The 22,596-nt window shown below is 49.1% G+C and overlaps 1 long non-coding RNA gene across 2 annotated transcripts in view; it reads left to right on the top strand.

Moving 5' to 3' along the window:
• The first annotated feature begins 9,120 nt into the window (after window positions 1–9,120).
• Window positions 9,121–22,596, top strand: part of LOC112866062 (uncharacterized) — a 34,046-nt gene continuing 20,570 nt past the window's right edge. For both annotated transcript variants that reach the window (XR_015241030.1, XR_003224042.2), the window contains exons 1-2: window positions 9,121–9,206; window positions 18,494–18,632. This is a non-coding gene — a long non-coding RNA (uncharacterized LOC112866062). The remainder of the gene's footprint in view (window positions 9,207–18,493; window positions 18,633–22,596) is intronic.

Genomic DNA, 22,596 nt, shown 5'->3' with positions numbered 1-22,596 from the left:
ATTCTGATCATGAGGACTCTGGCTGTATTTTCATTCATTTTTTTTTTCCTGTTATTTGTTGCTTCTAATGGGAGGTTGCTCTGTATATCTCACTGTTTCTTGCTTGTTTGCTTGCTTGCTGAGAGAGAGAGAGAGAGAGAGCACAAACTGGAGAGGAGCAGAGGGAGAGAGAATCTTAAGCAGCCTCTGTGCTCAACATGAAATCCCACTCTAAGCTCAATCTCAAGACCTTGAGATCTACCTGAATTGAAATTAAAAGTCTTAAACCACTGAGCCACCCAGGCACCCCTGTTTCTCTTGTTTCTTTTTGTTTCTATTTATTCTCTTGACTTTTGCCACCTTATTTATTATTTGCTATCCTATAAGCTCTTCACTACACCTTTGTGTCTCTTCTCTGTACTTTTCTTTAGAAAGAGAGATCATGTAATCTATAATTTAATGAAGGCGACCGAAAATTATTTGTTTGCATCCTTCCTTTGTTTGCTTAATTCCTCTTGAAATGTATGTCCTTCATCTGCTTTTTTTGTTTCTGTTCTTTTTTTTTTTTTTTTTTATGTTCCTCACCCCCTGCCCTTTGCTAAGCCCCTGTGTGACTTCCAGCTGGTTCTATCTCATCTTACAACTGAGTGGATTGTTGAAGAATAGTCTGGGGAGAGGAGAGAGCTAAGACAGTTAACAGCTTCCACTCAAGTGAGCAGTGGCACACAGACTCTCAGCAATATTATTTCCCCTGCCCTAGGTGCCTGTTTTTCATCTGTTTTCAGCTTTCTAGAGGTCCAGAAGGCTCACAGTAGGGATCCTAACGTCACAGGTTCTCTTTAGTGTGATCTCACGACCCCCATTTAAGCTCTGCCTCTATACCACTTCACCTCTGGCTAGGAGTTTAGAAGTAGAGTCATAATTGTGTGTTGCATCATTTTCCCACCCAACTCATCTAACCTTCTTGCATGTCAAACTGGGTATCTCAGTCATTTCAGCTCCTGTGACCTGTCCATGTCCTGAGATCTGGTTGCTCCTATACCATAGCTTTACTTGGTAATTAATACCTAAAAATATGCTGCTAAGTCTTATTTGCTAATATTTTATTGAAGATTTTGGTTTTGTTATTCAAAATGAGATTAATCTGTAGTAGTTGTTTTGCCTTGTCCAGTTTTACTATCTGTATTTTACCAGCTTTGTAACAAATAACTTGGAGATCTCCTTTCCTTTTCATGCCCTGGACAGTTCAATTCCACAATTATTTGTTCCTCAGAGATTTGAATGAATTCACTTGTGAAGCTCTGTGTGTGTTTGTGTATGTATATATACAAGAAAACCATAAATTTGTTTTCAATATCTTCCATGATTATTAACAGTCTTTAGTCAGTTTTGGTAATAATATTTTCCTAGAAATAATTTCATATAGTTTTTAAAATACATGAAACACAGGGTTGTGAAATTATAAAATTATCATTTTAATTTTCTACATATTTGCGGTTATTTCCCCGTTTTGTCTACTTGTGCTTCTTTGCTTTTTTTAAAAAAAAATCTGATTAACTAGTAATTCATCTGTGTTAGTCTTTTCATCAGTTGGGCAGTTAATAAATTGTTCTTAATGAATGGCTTTCTATTTTATTATTAATTTCTTCTTACTACTGTTCTTAGGATGATTTTGTTATTTTTTTCTTTGGCTGGATGCTTAAGTCACGGATTTTAATGGTTTCTTGTTTAATGTTTAATGTTCCTGAGACAGCGCTCCCTGGATACATGTGTGATCTCCCCTTATATATCACAGGGTCTCTTGGAATTTGGCATCAGGTCTGCAACTAGTCCTAGCCAATGCATTGTGAGCAGAAGGTGGTTTATATTTTGTCTGGATTGAAACAGTTATGAGCCGGTATGTCTTCTTCCTCCTTCTTCCTCCTTTTCCTTTTGCTTTACCACAATCTTGTAGGTTATGTGTTCCAGATGGTCCAGCTACAAGGCAGAAGATTCTCTATCAGCGTGCACCCCTGAGTGACTGATTGAAACAGGCATGTAGCATGGATAAGAACTAACCTTTACTGTGCTAAGTCCCTGCAACTTGGGGGTTTGCCTGTTGTGCTAGCTATTAGTTACTAACCTTGTCCAACAATACATTTAAGTCTATGACTCTTCCTCTGAGTATAGCTTTAGGCATATCCAAAGGTTTTGATATACAATTAAAACAATGATTTTCCCCCCCACTGCACGGAGATATATGTACCACTTCCCATTTGTTCAGTCTGGCAGCTGCAGGATACATCTGCTCAGTCCAGTTCTTCCAGTGCCAGTCTGGCCAGAACTCCAGGCCCTCCCACTCACTCAGGGCAGTCTGTAAATGCAAACTGTGATTGCCCGCCAGGCCCCCTGGGTGCCTACTGCATTTGCTCCTGACCCACTTCTGCTCCAATGCCATGCCCTAGCAGGTTACCAGCTCTTGTTTCCATCTCTCCTTCACAAATCTGCTTCTCCTCCTTTGGTCTTGGCATTTGCAATCATCTCTCTGGTGGCTTATGGCTTTCCTCCGGAGTAGCTTGGATTCAGCTTACTCCCTTCAGATGGCTTCAGACAGCTGGTGCCCCAGCTCAGCCCTGCCTGGTCAGCTCAGGAAGTGAGTGTGGAGAATATGCCATCCTTAGGTTTCCCTGCAGACTCCTATCTTCTCTCATCCCTCTTCCTTCTTATGCTCCCTCTGTTGAGAGTCAGAAGTACATGCTGCACGCCATTGGTGCCTGGGGAGGTCCAGGTGGTCTCAGCCCTCACCTTGCCATAATGAGGGCTTCCCACACCCCATCGGGAGGCCCGAGGGGGAAGGAGATGGAGTGCCGCCACCGCCACCGTTTTCACAGCTTTGCAACAATCTGTATTCTTGGGCCTTTTCCTTAAGAGGGAGTGTGGGAATACATATGATTTATAATGTAAACAATATACACTGACAGGATGTGAATGAATAAAAGATGAATAAATAAAAGCTCAGGAATAAATAAGCCTCCTACCTTGGCCTTGCTCTGAGCAGCAAAGGAAATGGTGGGAACATCACAGCAGGACAGGGCAGTCAGGGGCTGCTGCCTCAGCATTCTTCCTCACCAGAAGGCTGGCCAGCCTCCCTGCCCATCCCCTCCCCCAGAGTCTTCCTGCGTTCAGGCAGATCTTCCATTAAGGGGGGGCAGTTTGGTGCACAGAGAAAGCACAGGACAGATACTAACTAGCACTGCAATGCGTAGCAGGTTGGCATCCTTTTCTCCTGCTAACCCCCCCCCCCCCCAGGCCTGGTGTCCCCATCTATAAATGCAAGGATTAGACTACATGTCCTCTGAGTCCCTTAGGAATGTGCTTTAATAGTCCCTCTTATCAGGAGGGGCAGCGTGGTGCACCATATTTCTGGGCCTCAGTTTTCTCATCCATGACGTGGGGATTCTGATGGGAGGTCTCAGAGGGTCTTCTCTCTCTGGTGGTCTGCTAGGTGGCTCTGACTCCCCTGCCTTCCTCCCAGAGATCACAAGAGGGGCAGTCTCTGTTCCAGGTGCAGTTTCAGTGCAGCTAGCTCTGTAACAGGCCTGGTTTTCCTGGGCTGACGGCCCTCAGGCAGACTGGAAGCAGCATGGAGGTTACATCCATGTAAGTCATCCTATGACAAGTCAGGTCCCACGGCCACCTCTTTCCTGCCTGGCCTGGAGGGGACAGGTAGCATCTCCTGCCTGAGAGGTCATATGCCCCAAGGTCCCTGCTCTGCGCCTGGGGGACAAAATCTGTCCTCAAGGAGCAACTCTATCAGACGGGGAGGTGGGGAAGAGGAACCCAAACCAGAGAGGGATCAGTACATTTATGGGGTGTGAGAGAGGGCTTTGGAGGCCACAGAAAGCAGGCAGGGAGTCAGGGAGGGAGTCTGGGGACCATCTGGCTGGGACTAGCAGGAGAGAGGGGCTTTCCTAGGATAGGATTCTGGCTTGGCCTCAAATATGGGCAGCCTGCGGGTCATTCTTCCATCCTCCCAGCAGATGGCAGTGTATGTATGGGAACCAAAGTGACAGCTTCTGGAATACCCCATGGATGATTTTGCAGGGCTAGAGAGCACTGTCTTGTCGACACACTCAACTTCATTGACCTCTGTTTTCCCACTGTCCTTGTTAGTAAACTCCTTATCCTAATCTTCTCTGCATGCAAGGAGCTGAGTGCTACTGGGGACAGTTACCCAAACATAAAGACCAGAACCATACACACAATGGGCTCCTTTCCGCCAAGCCTTCAGCACTGCCCATCCATCCCTCTGTCGGTCCCCAGTATCTGTCTCCTGCTTTCCAAAGAAATTATTGCAGAATTGACTCCCTCTCCTCAAACCTTCCTCCACTGCACTCATGTCAGAATAAGGAATAAGAAACTTCACAGGGAAATTCCTGTGATGAGCTTCTCTATTGATTACAAATTGCAACCTCTCTCTGTCAATTGGCTCTAGCTGGTTCTCAAACTCCAGCTTTTCCTTCCTCTCCTAATGAGCCACTTTGAAGATATGGCCACCCTGATTGTCTGTTCAGATTTAGCATAGAGGGAACGCAGCCACATGGCTGACATGGGGGTCTGGGTACAATGCGGGAGCTCCTATCCAAGGCAAGACAGAGGCAAGCTAAATAAGACCCCATTTTTTGGAAAAATTAAAGTTCATGCACTAGAAACACTCAGAACAAACTGGAACCCTAAAAGGACAGTGGCAGGATCAAGAGTTTGGGTTATGAAGCAAGAGCACAGAGTCCTAGGAGATTGTATCACAAGGAAAAGCAGATGAGGAAGGAGAAGGGAAGAGTGGGTCTGGGTTGTTTCTCTGAGTAGCCTTGGAACATCCAGACCATCTTTCGTGGCCTTTGGGTGTCATACACTAAAGGGGCGGGTGTATAGATTGTCTTAAATGTCAGGGAGGTGTAGGGTGAGATCAGGAAATGAGGCTGTTCCTGAGAAAGGTGGTGTGTGTGGCCTTCTGCCCTCCTTCCTGGCCTATTCCTCTCAAGGACACATGCGCTGAGCTGTCCATGGTACCAAAGTCTGTCTTCCCTCTCTGGATTGTGACAGCCAGACTAAGGGCGGGAGAAGAGTCTGGGGATTGTAACAGGATGTCTTCCATGTCCAGGATATCCTGCAGGACAGTCTTACACACAGTAGGACCTCAGTTAATATTTGTTGAATGAATGATAAATGAATCAGGACACCCATACAGGTGTAGGCATGTCTGGAAGATGATTTGTCCATTTGTTGCTCCCTTCTATCCAGCTGAGGCTGTTTGCACACTGACTTCATGAAGACTCATGTTCTGTGTGTGAGTCCCAAAGGCCAGATGAGTTCTAACCTGTTTATACCACAAAAAATCAATCTCGGCAAAGCAGGGTTCTCTTTCCCACCACCTCATCCCAGGAGGTAGTGTGTTCTTGTGGGAGGAGTCCTGGACTCAAAATTAAACACTGGTGTTGTGGTCCCTTCATCATCACTGACTTGTTGAATGAGCTTGGAAAGGTCACCTACTCTTGGGGGGCCTCAGTTTCCCCTGGGAATAATTATCTCTGCCCTTATAGGGTCATTGCAAAATTAAATGAGCAAATGAATTGAAAGAGCTTTACAGATCATAAAACATGGTGAATGGGCTTAGGACTGTGATGGTAATGATTTTGGGTGTGGCATCCAAGATAAGGTCTTGGCCAGGCAAGGTATGAAATCCCTTTGAGGATAAAACATGTGGGTGATTCTTCTCTGTCGTCCCCCAGGGCTCAATAAGGGCACTATGGAATGCCTAGTAAGTCATTAAATGAGACTGAGTTTCTTTCTTTAGAAGACCCTTAGTAGTGACCCAGATCTGGAGGTTTTAGGCCCAAGGAAGGTAAGGCTTTCCAGCACCTGCCATTCCCCAGGGATTAGCTGTTCTTTCTTTTGCACCCATCCACCATCCCTCTGGGCCTCAAGTAAAAAGCCTGGAATCTGAATCTCCAACTTCACCAAGTGCCTCCTGTCACCATGGACTTCTATAACCATCACTATGTGCAGTGTGGCTGCTACCCAAAGGGAGGGCAATGTGCGGCATCAGCACCTATTAATCAATCACTTTCAGAAATACTACTCAATGCAAAATCGAAAGCAACAATTACGCTAACTACATCCATTTCTTGTTATTGGAAGCTATTCAATAGGGGAGCTATAATTGTGCATCTATGTGTCATTTTACAGTTTTCAATTTCTTAGTTATGTTTGGCCAAAAATTGATAAATACATAAATTAAGTACAACCCATTGATTCATACCCTGCATGGAACCACAGGGTGCCCTGTGGATCTGCTGTACCAGTGCTCACATGCCTTTCCTTTCCTCCACAGCTGGCCATTAATTATGCCCAACCTCAGTCTCCTGGGCACTGTCACAGGGCCATGTTAAGACAAGCTGAGGTTTAGGTGTCTGTAAGAGAGAAGATTTGACTCGAGCCCAGAGAATGGGCCTGGGTCAGAAAGAAAGGACTCTAAGTGCTCAGGAAGTGATGGATACAGCACAAGGACTCTCTGATGTTAGTGGACATTTTACAGCCTGTTTGCAGTAGCCTGGAGGGGGATCCAGATCTAGGGAGGCTCTGCTTCTCAGCCTAATTATGGTGGCTCAAGGCATGATGGTTCTGCTTATCCTCTTCTTTCCTCTACTTCTCCAAATGACCCCCCTGTCCTAGGTCTCTGCCTTGACAGCACTGTAGCTCCTCGTCTATCTCCCCCTGTCCACACCACCTTTCTAGCCATATCTGAACACATATTTGACTCTGGAAAAGAACCTGATGTGAGGGGTCAGATTGGGAGAAGAGAATGTGAGAATCCTTGGCCAAGTGCTCCATGGCTAAGTAGTATCCAGCCCATTCCTATATACCATTCTGATACTGGGGCCTCGGGCACCCTGCAATCCATCCTTTTTTTCATCCATTCATTTAATAAACATTAATTGAGCACACAATATGTACCAGTTTCAGTTTAAATGTGTCCATTGATTGAAACATGTGAAATACTTTTGGGAACACTTTGGTAAGAAGTAAAATGTCAAAGCTAGATGCATATGGAGTCAAAGCTCATGGCACCTGGCCTCACTCACTTGCTCTGTTAATTTGGGTAAATTGTTTAATTTCTTTGTGCTTCATCTTCCTAATGTGTAATATGGAAAGAATAATAACAATGGTAAGGTCATGGTAAGGATTAAGTGAGGTATTAGGTTGAGTTGTATGAAGTTGCCACCAGTTGGCTATTTTTGAACTACAAAAACACTAATTTCATGTAGTTTAGCCTCAACAAGTGCTTAACACAGGGTCTGGTTCAGAACAACGGCTCAGTGAGTGGTAATGTTGCTTCTTATTCTCCAGAAGGCACAAGCCTAACAGAGAGTGAGTTCTCTCACCTCGACTATTAGTTTCACGCTAGCATTTGAAGATGAAGCTCTTTCTAGCAACCACCAGGAAGGTTTTGACTCAAGATTTACATACTCAATGGGTTAGTTTTACCCAAGACTGGGGGACAATCATGTTAGAGCAGGCAGTGACCACCAACAGTTCGTGACTAGCCAAGGAGTGACCTAATTGTGTCTGGGAGGTGGCATTTCTTTAGGTTTTATTCAAAGTGGCACACATCAGTTAAATATAAGGTTAACTATTAATGCTAATTAATACTCTCTCCATTATTTTAACAGAGAGTTATGTTTCTAGGAAGTCATAATGGAATGGGAATTGTCTATAGTTAATCACAGATAATGTGTCCATTAATCACAAATCTATTTTTTTAAGTGCCAGGAAGAGGCAGAGCAGGAGCATGTTGTCTGTGAGCTTTGGAGAGTTCAGTCTTCAGTCCTAGGGGGCAAGAAGGGGAGTGGAAGGCGGGATGCGAGTCTGCTTCCAGAAAGCTTAACTCCAGGAGGAACATAGAGCCTGGAAGTCAGGGCCCTGGACAAACCCTCCTTTCTCTGCATCTTTTTCTCTTGAAAGACTTATTCAGGCAGCACTGTCACTGGAAACATCAAAGGCTCTACCCTGCCAGAAACCAGCCCACCTAACCTTGTGTCCAGAGCTCCTCCCACAGCAGCACTGGTCTCTGCTCTAATGCTCAGAGGTGAAGAGATAGCCAGGATCCATAAGCTTTTCCATGAGCACCTTGTGGGCAAAGCAGGCTTCTCAGAGCTTTGCAGATTTTCTCAATGCCACTAGGGCTTTTCCTTTCATTCCCTCCAGCCAGGGCCCAGTTCCTGCTTCTCAAGGAAGTGAGGCAAGGCCGCTAGCTTTGTGGTCTCCTGGGGACTCCTGGCTTGGCAGAGCAAAAACATACCTGATACCTCTACAGCTGCAAGACTCTTCCTAGTTTTCCCTAATCTCTCTTTCCTAGCATGTTTCCAGTCCTTAGAAAGAGCATGAATGGGACCCTGAATTCCCTTTGGCTCTTAACAAAGAGGCTGTCTTTTTATTTACAGAGTCAACAAGATGAGAGGCAAAGAGAAAGCAAAAATACACTGTGGTTTGCCAGTCATTGCCTTAGAGCAGGAAAGCCCCACCCCACATGTTGCACGTGAGGCAGCAGAGGCTCAGAGACGGGGAGGGGCTTGCCCAAGGTCACACAGTAAGTCTCTTTTCCTTGCTCTAATAAGCTTTTCTTTCCACGATTTTGTATTAAGTGCCAAACTGTAGGCCACCCCCAGAGAAGAAGAACAAGAGAACCAATCTCAAAGTCTGCATCTCAGCCATAGAACCCTCTGTGTTATGAGGCCTTAGGGAAATGCAACCCCCCAAGTTTGAAGTGAGGAGGCCCCCTCTTGAAAAATCAGTTAAAATGCCCTCCTTTATGCACATGCCAACTTTGACTTCAAAAAGACTTTATTCCCAAGGATAAACAACCCCATGTTTGTGTAATATAATTAAGTGAAGGCATCTTTAAATGTCATACTAGCTTGTGCCCATTTCAAATTGTTATGCATCAACAGAACTTAACGAGATAGCCAAGCCTTCTCCTTGCTGTGAGGCTGAGATAAGCCACAGCACTGTGGGCCCTTTAATAGATTGCCAAAATAAAGCATTTTCTATGCAAATTATTCATGCAGTGGGACAGCTAATCGCCTGCCAAGAGCCCGCCCACTGCCTCTCTGCAATTAGTCGTGAAGTTGAAGGAGCTCCAAACTCCGCAGGCGCACTCAGGGCCTCCTGCTCCTATGGCTGGTTTTCAGGTGAGCAGAAACTTTCTTTCCTTTGGTGGTGGGGCCTGGACTCCCCCACAATGGAGACAGATGAGGGGAGTGAGTGGTGGGCAGGAGGCAGAGAAATGGAGATAGAGGGCTGTTCCTGGAGTCCCAGCCTAACACCTGACTCGATGTATATACTGTGTACTTGGACACACCCTGAGACTCAGTTCCCTCATCTATAAAGTCACGGTGGACACTGGTCTGATGTCTGGTGTTTCAAGGACAAGGGGCTGAGGGAATTGGGAACACGCTCTGCTTTTCCTCTGCTCAGGAAAGAGCCCACTGTGGGCTTGCAGGACACTAGAGACTCAAGATCAAAATAGGGACTTTGGGTCAGGAAAACCTCCAGTGTCCCAGCCCACCCCGGCTCCCACCACCACCTGGCATCTGTCATCATAGACATAGGATGTCTCTGTGGCAGCCAAAGGAGAGTCCCAGATAATTTAACCAATGACTAGAGCTCCCCCTCATTCTTACACAAACCAACCAGCGCTTTTGGTGTCTCTCTCTCCCAAGTCTGTCTCTGAGTCTCTCACGGTCTCTCTCTCCCACCACCAGCTGGTTATGGTAGCCGCTCCAAGGGGGACCAGCATCCAGTGGCCTCCTGAAACATAACCTAGACAGTTTCGATCTGCCAGAGGAGGATGGGGGTATCTTGCTCTTGCCACCATCCTGTGCAGGGCAGTACCCCCAACCTGGGATCACATGCTCACTCTCCAAAGTGGGTGGAGCCAAGACTGTAGCCTACTTTGGGCCTTCAATCCCAAGATCTGACAAGCTGAGCCAAACCCGAGTTTGTCAAAGGAACAGACTTGCTCAGTGAGGGCCCAGGAGCCCTATGAGGGCAAAAGTCATGTATGTGCACATTCGTGGGAGAAGGAAGGGACTGTTTTTGACATTCTGGGAAGCTTTAGAAGTTACTTGCTAACTTGGTAAATTAGGGTTTGGGCTAATCCATGGGTTCTCAAGTCAACATTTTGCTTACTAAATGGAAGGTTATTTTTCTCATGAGGGTTTGTTAACATATCAGAATGGCAGTCACTTAACCTAGCAGCAGAGTGTTGGATGATGGATAACTGCCTCTGATATTATGCAACAGCCTTTTGATGCACCAAGAGTCCCCAGGGAGGGCACCAATGAAAAGATGGTTTAGTTGGGACTCTGAGCATGAGGTATGCCCGGTCCCATGCTGAGTGCTAGTGACAGCCCACACAGTCAGAGCGTGCAGCCGCCGAGCTTCCCCAGAAGCCTGGGGCAGCTGTTAACCTTCCCAATGGAGGTCAAGGCCCTAAGGGCACCTGTTTCTCAAGACAGGAATGACCCCAGAGGAGCAGCACATTGAGCCCTTGCTGTGGAATCGCATTAAAAACAAAGGAAGTGCTTAGATTAATGAATCTCTGCCTCCTTGGCTTCTTTCTTTTCTCTCTCATCAGCCACTGAACCTACCTGTGGCCTCAGTGTGGCTCAAGAGATGTCACTCTGGTCTCACTCAGTATCACAGCTGGTCCCTGCCTCAGGCCCCAGCTAGGGTTGATCACTTCATCCTAACTTGTTCAAGGCCCCATTGGGTTACCTGCCCAGGGATGCCACCTTCCTACTTAGAGCTGCCCTCTGCTCAGACTAGCTTTGCCCCATTGTGGCTGGGGCCCTGTCACTTGCTGATGCTCAGTCCACCTTGCACCTGGCCTTGGCTCTCTGAGAAACAGAGCCCTGAACTCCTATCACCAAGCTCTGTGATCTACAAATTCCTCCCCAACTTTGTGGGGTCAGGGGCTTTAAAGCTGAGCTGGGCTATGCCTGGTGTTTGCCCCTACCCATGGCCTCCTGGTTCCTATTGCTTGACTGACTCCCACATAGCACCTGAGAGAAGAGTGCTATACACTCTCCCCACTTCCTCATCCTTGGTTGCCTCCAAGTCCACATCTGACTAAAGCCCTCTACCTCAGTGACTCAGGCTTGTTCTTTGACGTGTGGAGAGAGCCATAGCTGCTCCCTGAGTGCTTGTGACCCTGGACATGGGGGTATGGGTTGGGGGAAGGCAGGGAGAGGTGAGCTATGGAACACTGAGCCCTACCTGACGGGGCAGACCTGGGAAGGTACATGATAGAGGATGGGCCATTGGGGTGAAGAGAGAAGGTAGGGCAGGATGGGAATGCAGGACACTGAGGAACACTTGCCCACTCAGAAGTAGCCAAGGCCTGAATCTGAAGTATGAGCCTTGGGGAGAGAATAGATAAATCCCCTCTCCATAATCTTCTTCCCTTTCTCCACTTCCTTCTCTTCCCTTCTCTGCCCATGTCTCCTGCTGCTAAAGAGATGTACTGAGTTTCAGCTTTGCTATGGGTATCACATATCTGGGGGCTAGTCTGGGGGCCCTTCCTCCCACATGGACTGTCACTGTTTCCCAATGGGTTTTCTGGAGCTCAAATCCTGTATAGCCAGAGCTTGACTATCCTGGTGGGCCTGTGCTGCCTTGTTCTATACTGGACAGGACTCCCAAAGGGCCATGATCGTGGCGGCCTGTTTCACTGTTTGTTGGCCAGCCCTAGTGTTCCCAGGGTGACTTGTACACCCCAGTGCTTTCAGCGGATAAGGGAAAAGTGACTACATGGCAGGACGCAGGAATGTGTGTATTGAGTTCTCCCCCATCCCAGGTGACTCTAAGACACAGCTAGGAGTGGGAACTCTTATTTTGTCAACTGCTTCTTGAACTTCAGTATGCATCTGAGTCATCTAAGGAGTTCGATGAAACATAGACTACTGGGCCCCATCCCCAGAAAGCCACATTCGGGAGATCTGAGGGAGGCCCAAGAATTTTGGCCATCTCCCAGCCGATAGATGCTGCAAGACCATGTACTACACTTAGAGCAGCGAGGGTCTGGCCCAACCTCTCGGCAAAGCAGGGCAGGGGATGCTGGTCCTCCACTCAAACACTCAAGGCTATGAGGGTTTGGGTTCCCACTTGAGGAGGGCAACAAACTCAAGTCAAACCCAACGGGTCATGTTGCCATGTGTCGGGCCTCCAGCCTGGCCCAGGTGGCCAGGGTATCAGGAGTATTAGCCACTGTCATTGGCTGGTCCCTCATTGACAGGTTGTCATTGACGGCAGAAACTTGGCCAATGGCAATCAATCAGGGGGCCCGCGCTGCCTTAAATACCAGCAGAGCAAACAGCCTCAGACAAAGCTGCGCCATATATCAATTACCAAGAGGCTGTGTGTTCCTCTGGGTGGAGGGAGCCCGAGCAAGCGGCCAGGGCTGCTGCCCCAGCTGATAAGGGCCTGCATTGTTCGGGGACAGCTGGCGGCCCGATAAGGGCCTGCTCGCCCGAGATAATGGCAGTGGGCAGGCGCCTTGCGGCAGTTTAGAATTTCTTGGGTCTCCAAGAAAGGTTCTATTAAGCCCACTGACCCCAATTGAATATTAATTAGCTAATTAACGGATTTATTGTTCCACGCCATTTCTGGAGAGGCCATTTTTTTTCGAGTGCCATTATTTTTGTAAATGATTTTTCGCATTGTGCATAATTGAATCTTTGCAGCTGCCAGCATCTTCTGCATGATTTGGCAAAAAAAAGGAAGCAGAAGCACTTAGGGTTTTTCACCCCCCCCCCTGAACAAATGTTTTCAGCCCCTCCTGCTAATGCTGGAGCGAGGGGGAGGGAGGGGGGCCTGGCTCTGTTTCACAGGTTTGTTTTTTAAGCTAAACTGCAAAGTCCGCACTCCCTTTCCCTTCCTTTTGTAGGCAGCTGAGGGCCTAGCGCTCCTGGCGGTCCCGCACCAGGCCTTTGTCTGGCTGTCTTCAAACTGGCCAGACTTAGCTTTTCTGAGTCCCAACTCCTTAAAGTGTTAGAGTAGGGGGTAGGTAGAGGGAACAAGGCCCGAGCTTGTCACACCCAGAGCTCACAGGGGAGGAAGACCAGCTCTGACCAGGAGGGCAGTGCTCCCTGTGGGCTGTGCCTCTGTTTCTGCCCTCAGCTACCCCAGCCCAGCCTTTTCTAGCTAGAGCCTACCCTTGGGTCTGCTTGCTCTGGGGGAACAGAACCCCACCCCTGCACATCTCAGCTGCTCTTTAATGAGTCCTCGCTCCAAATTCCACGCCAGGGCTGCCTGACTCCCTGGAGCTGGCATCGGCCCATAATAAATTGACCCGGCCGGTCCCACAGGCAAATATCTGATTGAATCAAACCCATTCCTCAGCAGAGGGTCTGGAATGTTGGGGGGGGGGGGTGCGTGCACTGGGGTGGGGCTGGTGTGGGCGGCTCAGCAATATTGTCAGGCAGCATTTGGGAGCCCCCTTGGACCTCTCAGCCCCTTCAGCATTGTTAATGAAGCCAAGGACAGACAGAGGCTCCAGGAATATTAGTCAGGGCCCCCGGGTGGGCGGGTCTAAGGAAGGCTTGTGCCCAGGACCTGCCCCTGGCCACCAGGGGCTGCAGAGCTTTATTGGGATTTTTTATTAAGCCACCTCTTCCTGCCCTCATCCCTGTCCCTATTCTGCTGCTTGTGCTCAGAAAGAGGAATTCTGAAGGCCTTTCTGAGCAGAGAGATCAATCAGGAAGGAGTTTTTGCATCCTCCGCTGCAGACACTGGCTGGGACCACACCACCTGCCCATTTCCTTTGCTCTGGACTGGAATAAGAGCCCAGGGGACAGACAGACAGATTGTCATGGGCATCCCCGCCAGGTGCAAAAGTGGAAGGGACCCCAAAAGTCTGGCTAAGAGCTGGGAGTGGCGCTTAGAGTTGGGGAGGGGGGTCATTCAGCTTCCGTTTGAACACTGCTAGGGGTGGGAAGCTGACAGCCACTGAGGCAGCTTTCATACCGAGAAGGGTGGTCTTTATTACAGAGTCTGCCTGCTCCTTTCTCTCTGACCCCCACCCCGAGTCTCCCACTCCCCAGAAGAGCCACTCAGCTCACAACAGTAATAACCATAATAGTGTCTAATGTTAACTGAACTACTATATGCCACACACAGTACAAGGCACCTGTCACGCATCACCTCAATTTAGTGCTCCTATGGTCCCGTGAGGTAGGTGGGTTTCTGGGGCACAGACATAGGACGTAACCTGAGCAAAGGTCACTGGTGAGGGCAGTAGCACAAGACACCAAACCCCACTTTGCCAGACCTGAGCCCTCGCTTCTGACCACTTTGCTCCACGGTCAGGAAAACCATGCCCCCGAGGCTGCTCTCCTGTAGGGTAAAACAGCTCAGCTGCAGCACAGGCTCCTTGTCCTACATGGTCTGTCTTCTTCCTCCCACCCTGAACCTCCTTCCTGAATTCCAAAGACCAGAAGTGGTCTGGCCAGGAGAGAGCAGAGTGAGTCTGTCATGTGCCACATGTTAGACACCATACTCTGGTCGGCAATAAGGTTCTTGGCAAGAACCCCCTCCACAACCCCTCCCGTCCACTAAGGTTCACACTCATTGTTCTGAAAGGGAGCCGAAAAGATCGCCTTCTCCAGTTCTCTGAATTTTAGAAAAATTTGGTGTGATCCTCGCCAAGTGGGTTTCCTACAGCCCCAGAATCTGCTGAGGGACCCCCTCCTCTGAGCCCTGCGAGCTGAGAATTGCATGCAGCCTTCCTCAGGGTGTTAGGGGTGTGTGAGATGGAGGCCTCCAGCCTGGGCGGGGGGGGGGGGGGGGGGGGGGGGGGGGGGGGGCAGTGGGGCTGCACCATCCGGCTCTCCCCTTCTAGACCATTTGAGTCCTGTTCTATTAATGTGACCCTGGCAGGACCCTCGGCCCTGGCAGCATACCTTGCTGGAGGGGCCTGGGGGCTGCAAGCCACATTGGGCTGTTTTGGGAAATTTCTTCCAGTTTCTTCTTTTGTAAATAAGAGTAGGGAAGAGACCTGTCCAAGGTCACCCAGCCACACTATGGAGGCAGGACCATGTCCTGTTCTCCTCTGCCTCAGGGAAGGGCCACTGAGTATTTGGTAATGGATCCAGGAGCCCAAGGTCATGCTTGGCTCAGAAGACTAAGGTGACCTCCTCTCGGGAGCCTGATTCTGAAGGTAGCACCCACTGGCCCACTGGTCATCTCAGTCAGGTTTCCTGGGATCCTGCCCTCATTGTCATGACCACATTCTAGGAGTCAGTATTGCTTAAACCCTAGTCCCCTACCCCCTGTACGTCTCTAATATGATGTTATCAAGCTCTCAACAGGAATCCTTTCATCAGATGGGACAACTCAGGCTCCAGGGAGCAAATCTCTTTCCCCCTAGAGCTTCAGGGTCCTGGCAGGGGTCTCAAATCCCTGACTTATCACTCAGGCTCAGTGGCCTTGGGCAAATCACATCCCTCTGAACATTGGTTTCTTAACTGCTCAGTGGTGGTAATAGTAAAGCTAGTCCTCATTTCCTGAAGTTTCTGGAAGACAGGCAAGAAGAGACTCTGTGCTTTTTCATCTGGAGCACCCAGTGCTATGCTGGGACTTGGGAATGCCACAGGACAAGTACAGGCTTCTGCAAACAACACTTTCGCTACGTAGAAAGGAGTTTAAAACATATATTTTGAAAAGCATATATTATGGACTGGCGGAATAGAGGTCGCCTTTCAGGGACAGTGACTGGAAGGGGCACTAGGGCTTCTTAGGGTGCTAATGATGAACCCTTTACTCTGGGTTCTGGTGACACAGGTGTGCTTCTTTTGAAAAATCATGGGACCAAGCACTTAAGATGGGAGCACTTCTGTTTACATTTCATTAAAAGCGTACCTTAAAAAGACTGAATTATGAAGATGTGTGTGAACTTTCAAGACAAAACACGAGACTTAAACACAATCTTGTGCATATGGCAGACCACACCCCTCCAAGGGGACTCCCAGTGGCTTGACTAATGATGATGGTTTTAGGCTCTAGGCAGATGGGCTGGGGGATATTCTGGGGTCTGGGGGAGCCTCCCAGATGACATAGAGAGGCTTTCACTTCTTTAGGCAGAACCACTTGTGAGCACACACGTTTCAAAGGACTCACGTCCTGGGGCGCCTGGGTGGCTCAGTCGGTTGAACATCTGACTTCGGCTCAGGTCATGATCTCACAGTTTGTGAGTTCAAGCCCAGTGTCAGGCTCTGTGCTGACAGCTTGGAGCCTAGAGCCTGCTTTGGATTCTGTGTCTCCCTCTCTCTCTGCCCCTAACCCACTCACATTCTGTCTCCGTCTCTCTCAAAAATAAATAAACATCAAAGGGCTCACGTCCTTTCTAAGAAAGGAGAGTGGGGGCTGTGCAGCCTCAGGCTTGGGCCAGCAAAGGCCCTGTGGCAACCTCTCCACTGAGCCCAACCATCTTACACAGGGTGACTCAGATTTTACCGGAGAAAAAATATCTTAGCTACATAGAGCCTGGGAAGGAGGGTGGGAGGGAGAGAGAGAGACAGAGGGAGAGAGAGTCAAAAGGAGACAGAGACTGAAAGGTAGGAAAAGAGAGAGGGAGAGACAAAGAGGAGACAGGGCAAGAGTCACAGGGGAGAGACAGAGAGCATTGGCAGGGAAATGTCTTTTCAGTGGGCAAGGCTGAATATCAAAGCAACCAGCATGGGGCATCAGAATCCCTTTCATGTTTCCAAGGCAGGGGATGGGAAGGAGAACAGCTTTGAAGGTTTCCTAGTCCCAGCCAGGCCATGCCTTGGAGCTAGGGCAGGCTGACTGCACAAGCTCCTCCCTTCAGAAGCTTTCAAGAGCCCATTCTAGCTGATGCCTCAGCCTGAGGGAACAAGAGAACAACAGCTTCCAGCTTTTGCCTGCCTGCCTGCCAGTTGACCCATTGGGACACTGGCCTCGGGCTTCGGCTGGGCTTGGGGCCCATGCACATTGGATCTCCCAGTTGCTACCTGCATGTACATGGCCCTTCCCCTCAAGCAACAGGGTCAGGGAGGGGGTGAAATGCAGGGTTGGATGGGACTGAATATATTGCTGCCTAAGGAGAGAACAGCCACCCCTCACCTGCTGTTCAAGGCCCTCCTTTCTGGCCCTCAGGTGAGGTGAGCGCATAGTCTGTTGATATTCTCTTGAAACGAAAATTGGGAAATTGGCCCTTGGACCCTCAGGCCTGGGGAGCTGTAGGGCCAGTGGCCCATCTGAGGACAAAGAAGGTCCTGCCTCTACTCTGAGTGCTACTCTGCCTTGTCTTCTCCTGGTCTAATACATACTTAACTCCAGTGGACGGGGTTATAAGCTGTTCTGCTCTTGAGGGGTTTAACGAAGCACCTGAAATCATACGGGAAGCTGGAAGACAGTGGCATGAGATTTTAGGCAACCAAAAAGTTCCCTTGTACTACACCAAGGGGATACAAGACCCCGCCTTTGGAGCCCTTTGGAGAGTGTGTTAGTATAGATGCTTTGAGCTGCAAGTAACAGAAACTCCCGACTCAAAGGAGCTTGAAGAATAAGAGTATAGGAAGTACAGCAGGCCCCAAGTACGAACTACCAGCAGCTGAATGAAGCTGTCAAGGACATGGGAGTTTCCCATTCCTCCATCCCGCCTTCCTTGGTGTCATTCTGCCTTCTTGGTTTTCCTTGTGGTCCTAAGATGCTTCCAGTGGCAGGGCGCCTGGGTGGCTCAGTCAGTGAAGCATCCGACTTTGGCTCAGGTCATGATCTCACAGTTCATGAGTTTGAGCCCTGCGTGGGGCTCTGTGCTGACGGCTCAGAGCCTGGAGCCTGCTTCCGATTCTGTGTCTCCCTCTCTCTCCGCCCCTTCCCTGCTCACATTCTGTCTCTGTCTTTGTCTCTCTCTCTCTCTCTCAAAAATAAATAAACATCAAAAAATTTAATAATAAAAAAAGATGCTACCAGTGGCAAACAGGGCTACCTGTTTCTTTATTCACATACCAAAAGAAAGACAGAAAACCTCTCCTCCAATCATAAATATAAGTCCTTAGTTTGACCAGGATAACTTGGATACCTACTTACCCTGGACGAATAATAAGAAAAAAGAGGTGCAGAGAGCATTCGATTTAGACTGATCATCTACAGAATGGAGGTTGGACCTTAACCAAATGTCCACCACAGAGGGTGTCTCAGGGAGATGCTCCCTTGTCTATATGAGAGAGAAGATGTCCGCGCTTTGACCCTTTCTAGTACAATCTCTCAACCAGACCTGTGTTGCTTCCTCCTGGGTAAACCTGAGAGAAATTCACCACCACAACAAGCGGGTTCTCACCAGAGGGATGCATACGCCTGCTAGTAACCTGATTTTTATTTCTCTCCAAACATTATGACCTGGAATTATTGGGTTAAGGAAGTGTTTGACCCATTTCTGCCCCTGCTTTCACAGGACCCTTCGCTCACAGAATATGCCCTCATCTGAGTCATTTGGGATATTGGGACCATTCTCAGTTCATTTCTCTATGAGGCCGAGATGTCTTCCCTGCTAACCGCGGGATGGAGGAGGTGGCCACAGCCCATCTCAACTCGTAAGAAATTCTTTGCCCAATGTGTACACTTTTGCTTTGGCCATTTTATTCTCTGTACTGGAAGATGCCCTAGGAGCAGATCAAGGGTGAAAGTCCTTGGAGGGTCTATGGGAGGCTGGGTTTTCTGAAAAGGGGAAAAACAGACCTTGGAGGCTGTGGCAGGGTGGAGCATTTCACCTCCGCACCCCCAGAATGCTTCTAGTATATGTTTTTGAATGGATATAAAAATAAAAAAAGCCCGGCAGGGGGTCATGAGGAGCGAGCCATGCAAAACTCATTTCTCACCTGGGCAAGTGAAACTGCAGGTGTCCCCACCCTTGGTGTCTGCTCCCTCTGATTCTCCCTTTATATCACCCCAGAGTGATCTTTCAAAGAGTGCAGATCTGATCATGCCTTGTTCCACTTACAAAGCTCTGACATTTCCCTGTTCCTCGAGGATAAAGGCCCATCTCCCAGCCCAGCGGGAGACACCCCCCCTCCCAACCCTCCCGCCCCATGCGGCCTTGCTGCTCTCCTCCAGGGCCTCCGCATCCCTGTGCAGGCACACTGAACCTCGGGCCACCCTTCACCCAGGCCCCACTCTCTCCCACTTCTGGGCCTGTACCTACTGTCTGCTATGCTCATCCTCCCTTGTTTGATGGCTCAAGTGTCCTTTCCCCAGAACCTTCCCTGTCTCCCAGGCCAAGTTCGTTACCTCCCCTTTCTAAAGCTGTCGTGACACCGACCACACCGAGTTATGACTTTTTCACAGGCTGGCTCCTGACTCTCCTCCTCTCTGTGAGGGTTTTTTAGGGCAGGGACTTTGCTTCATTTCTTTTATAACTCCCTTGCCTTACCCTACATTAGACACTCAACATACATCGGAGAGATGGAAAGGTGGGCAGAAGGAGGAACAGGAGTTACATAAGGAGGGAAGGTGGGAGGGAGCGATGAATTAAACCAACGTTACTTTTTTCTGCCTAGGTCACTAGACGGCTATCAGAGATGCTTTGCGGTGTCTGGACTTTTGATAAATTCTTTCATAACTTCATCCGTGCCTGTGATGGAAAACTGCTTGACGCAGTGCTAGTCAGCTGTTTGGAGAACCGCCCCCAAAGATCACTAAATAATGGTAATCTGATAGGAGGTGCCTAGTGGTCAGCCACAGGGCTCTGCTCTGGGCCATGTTATGCTCAGTGTTTAGCCAAGAAAATGGTCCTCTCTGCTTTTAATTGGCGTTATTACTCCTTGGCAGAGGTGGCATTGAAAAAATGTCACCCCACGTACTACACTCTGCCACCTGCAGAACCTTTCTGGTCTATCGGGCCTCGGAGCCCTCCCCAGTAAAGGGCACCCCTGACCTCGATCATGTGCCTGATTCCCCAGACAGAGACCATCCGGCATCTCCAAGAACTGCACCCCTTTACTTGTTCCCTCCACCCCTACTTCTAGCAGCACCCCTGGTCACCTGTTCCACCTGGAGCTCCCCGGGTGGGGAGGAGCTCCCACCTCTAGGCACTTGCTTTGTCTCAGCCTCAAGTGTCCTTTCTCTTGTGTCTCCACCAGATGAATCTGAGGCCCAGCTCAAATAATTCTGCTTTCCTGGGCCCCAACCTGACCCATCAAGAGCCTTCTTCCTTGGTACTCTTGCTTCACTGCAGGCTCCCACCCTCCTTACTAAGGTGGAGCTTTGAGGAGTAGTGGCCAGTGAGGTTTTCTACGTGCCTGCAGGAGCGGACACATTGAAAGTGGCCATGGCTTGGAAAACAGGGGCTCGTGTCCCATGTCCTGCTCAAGAACCTATAACAGCTCTTTGTGTTGCAAGTCCGGGCTTAAACTCTTCTGTTCAGCTTCCTGTTTCCTATCCCCCACCTCAACCCCAAACCCACTCCACTTCTAGCGTCCCCTCTTGCATTTCAACCAGTCGAGATCCCAGACTTCCCCCTGTACCTGTAAGGCCTCCCTCATATCTCTGGCTATTCTTTCCGCAGGAAGCAACTCAATATCAGGTTCCTCTCAGGTGTTTTATGCCACGTGGGCCGCCCCTTCTTCAGAGTGCTGACAACATCATACTCACCCATTCATTCTTGCCACGTACTGCTTACATGGATGTGTATTCCTGAGATACCACAGAGCAGCTACCCTGTCCCCAGATGCAGAAGAGCTGACTTGAATTCTCTCCTCTGCACCACCTAGCTACATTACAATGTGCTTTATTTCCTCATCTGTAAGGGGGGGGGGGCATTAACCTATGCACTCCCAGGGAGACTGTGAGATACAATATAGCAAAACAGGTGACGTGTTTTTAATAAGCAGAAAATTTTTCTGTTATGCGGAGCTGTCATTGGCCCTGTTAGGGGCAAATTCCCAGACGGTACAGACCTATGACCTCAGGAATTTAGACTGCCCACAGGGAGCAAGGAGCCCTCGATATCCTTCCTCTTAAACCTCTCCAGGCCCAAGGGCATTATTTTGCTGCACGAAGGGGCTACTGAGGAGCAGTGGGGAGTAGGTGGAAATGTGAGCATTCCTGTAGGGAATAAAGGCAACCAGAAGTGTAATCGGGATCCGATCCTCACCCAGATGGGTCAGAAGCCCGGAGCCTAAATCTATCGTAGGGCTCAAATCTGTGCCTCTTTCTCTGTATGGAGTTTTTATCAATGTCTGTTTCCCTACCAAAAATAAGAAAGCACGGCTTAAAGGGGTATAGGACTGGTAGAGTGCAGGAAGAAGGGGGACAGCAGTATGGTGCCTCATGCTTCGAGTGGCCATCAGAGACAAGGCCAGTGGCAGAAGGTAGAGTCTGAGTCCTGCTTGACCTGAGGAGGGCCTAGGACTTACACCGCAGAGGACTTGGGGTCCCTGAGAGGGTGGATCATGCCACTTTTCCCCCTTATATTCCCACTTTAACAGGTTCTGGTTCTGGGCTGAGCATTGGTGTGCATCCACTGCTGGAGGGGTGGGAAGAGAGCCTGTAGTGACAGCTACCACCACATGTCGCTGGGGAGGGGACTCAGAATGTGTGTGTGTGGGGGGGGTGACCTCTAAGATTACATAGCAAAGCCCCCAGTGAACAGAGCCCCATGAAGTTTGGAGCTCAAGTTAGAGGCCCTAAGTTAAAGAAAAAATGTTAGGGAACCCCCCCTATGTGATTTAGATAAATATAACATCTAAATTGCAGAATAAAATTACATTCTTGAAAGAAGCTTTTATATATATGCTGAAATTAAGACCACTCCTTTGTAGAGTCTTTCTCTCCCCCCTCCCCCCGCCCATCTGGTTTGGGCCAGAGGGGAAGAAGACAAGGGTCACGATGCTCACTGTTGGCATCACTTCCTGGAGTCAGAGGGGCCTGAGCAGGGGCCTCCCGTCATAGAATCGAGCTGCTTTTGGAGTTGATGAACTCCTGTGTTCCAGGCATAGCCTACATCATAATACTCAGGGGTCATTTCCACCACCCCTTTCATTTTGTGCACCGGATCATGAGCCCAAGGGTTCAGGCTCAAAAACTCCAGAACCACGGAGAGTTCCAGAGAGTTCTCTGACCCTGCCCTGGTCTCCATAGGGCATGTTCAAGCCTTAGATTTGGGCGGGGACCTTTTTCAGCACTGAGGCCCCAGAGGGGCCAGTGGCCACCACTGAGAGCCGGTTTTTCCCCCTACTCGCTAGCGATTTCTCGCCATCCAGCTCTCCAGCCTGAGCCTGTCCTGCCCGGTCTCCATCGGGCTCAGCTTTCCTGAACTCACTGGGATGTGTGCCTGGAGAGAGAAGAGCCTCAGATGCTTCTACCTCCTCCCTTCCCAGCAACCCGAAAAGGCTTCTGTGAGGAGCCACTGTCTGAGGAGGACAAGGAGCAGGGTCCCTCTTCAGATGGGAAGGGCACAGTAATTAGTTTGAACAGGGAGGGAAGAGTAGCCCATTTCATTGCAGGGAAAGAGGATTTTTAAATCATTTAAAGGGTGGTGTCGGCTCTAAAATGGCTTGT

The sequence above is a fragment of the Puma concolor genome, chromosome D1, assembly GCF_028749965.1.
Source record: "Puma concolor isolate L17-30 chromosome D1, mPumCon1.1.hap2, whole genome shotgun sequence".
Lineage (NCBI taxonomy): Eukaryota > Metazoa > Chordata > Mammalia > Carnivora > Felidae > Puma > Puma concolor.
This window is presented reverse-complemented; position numbering and strand designations above follow the sequence as displayed.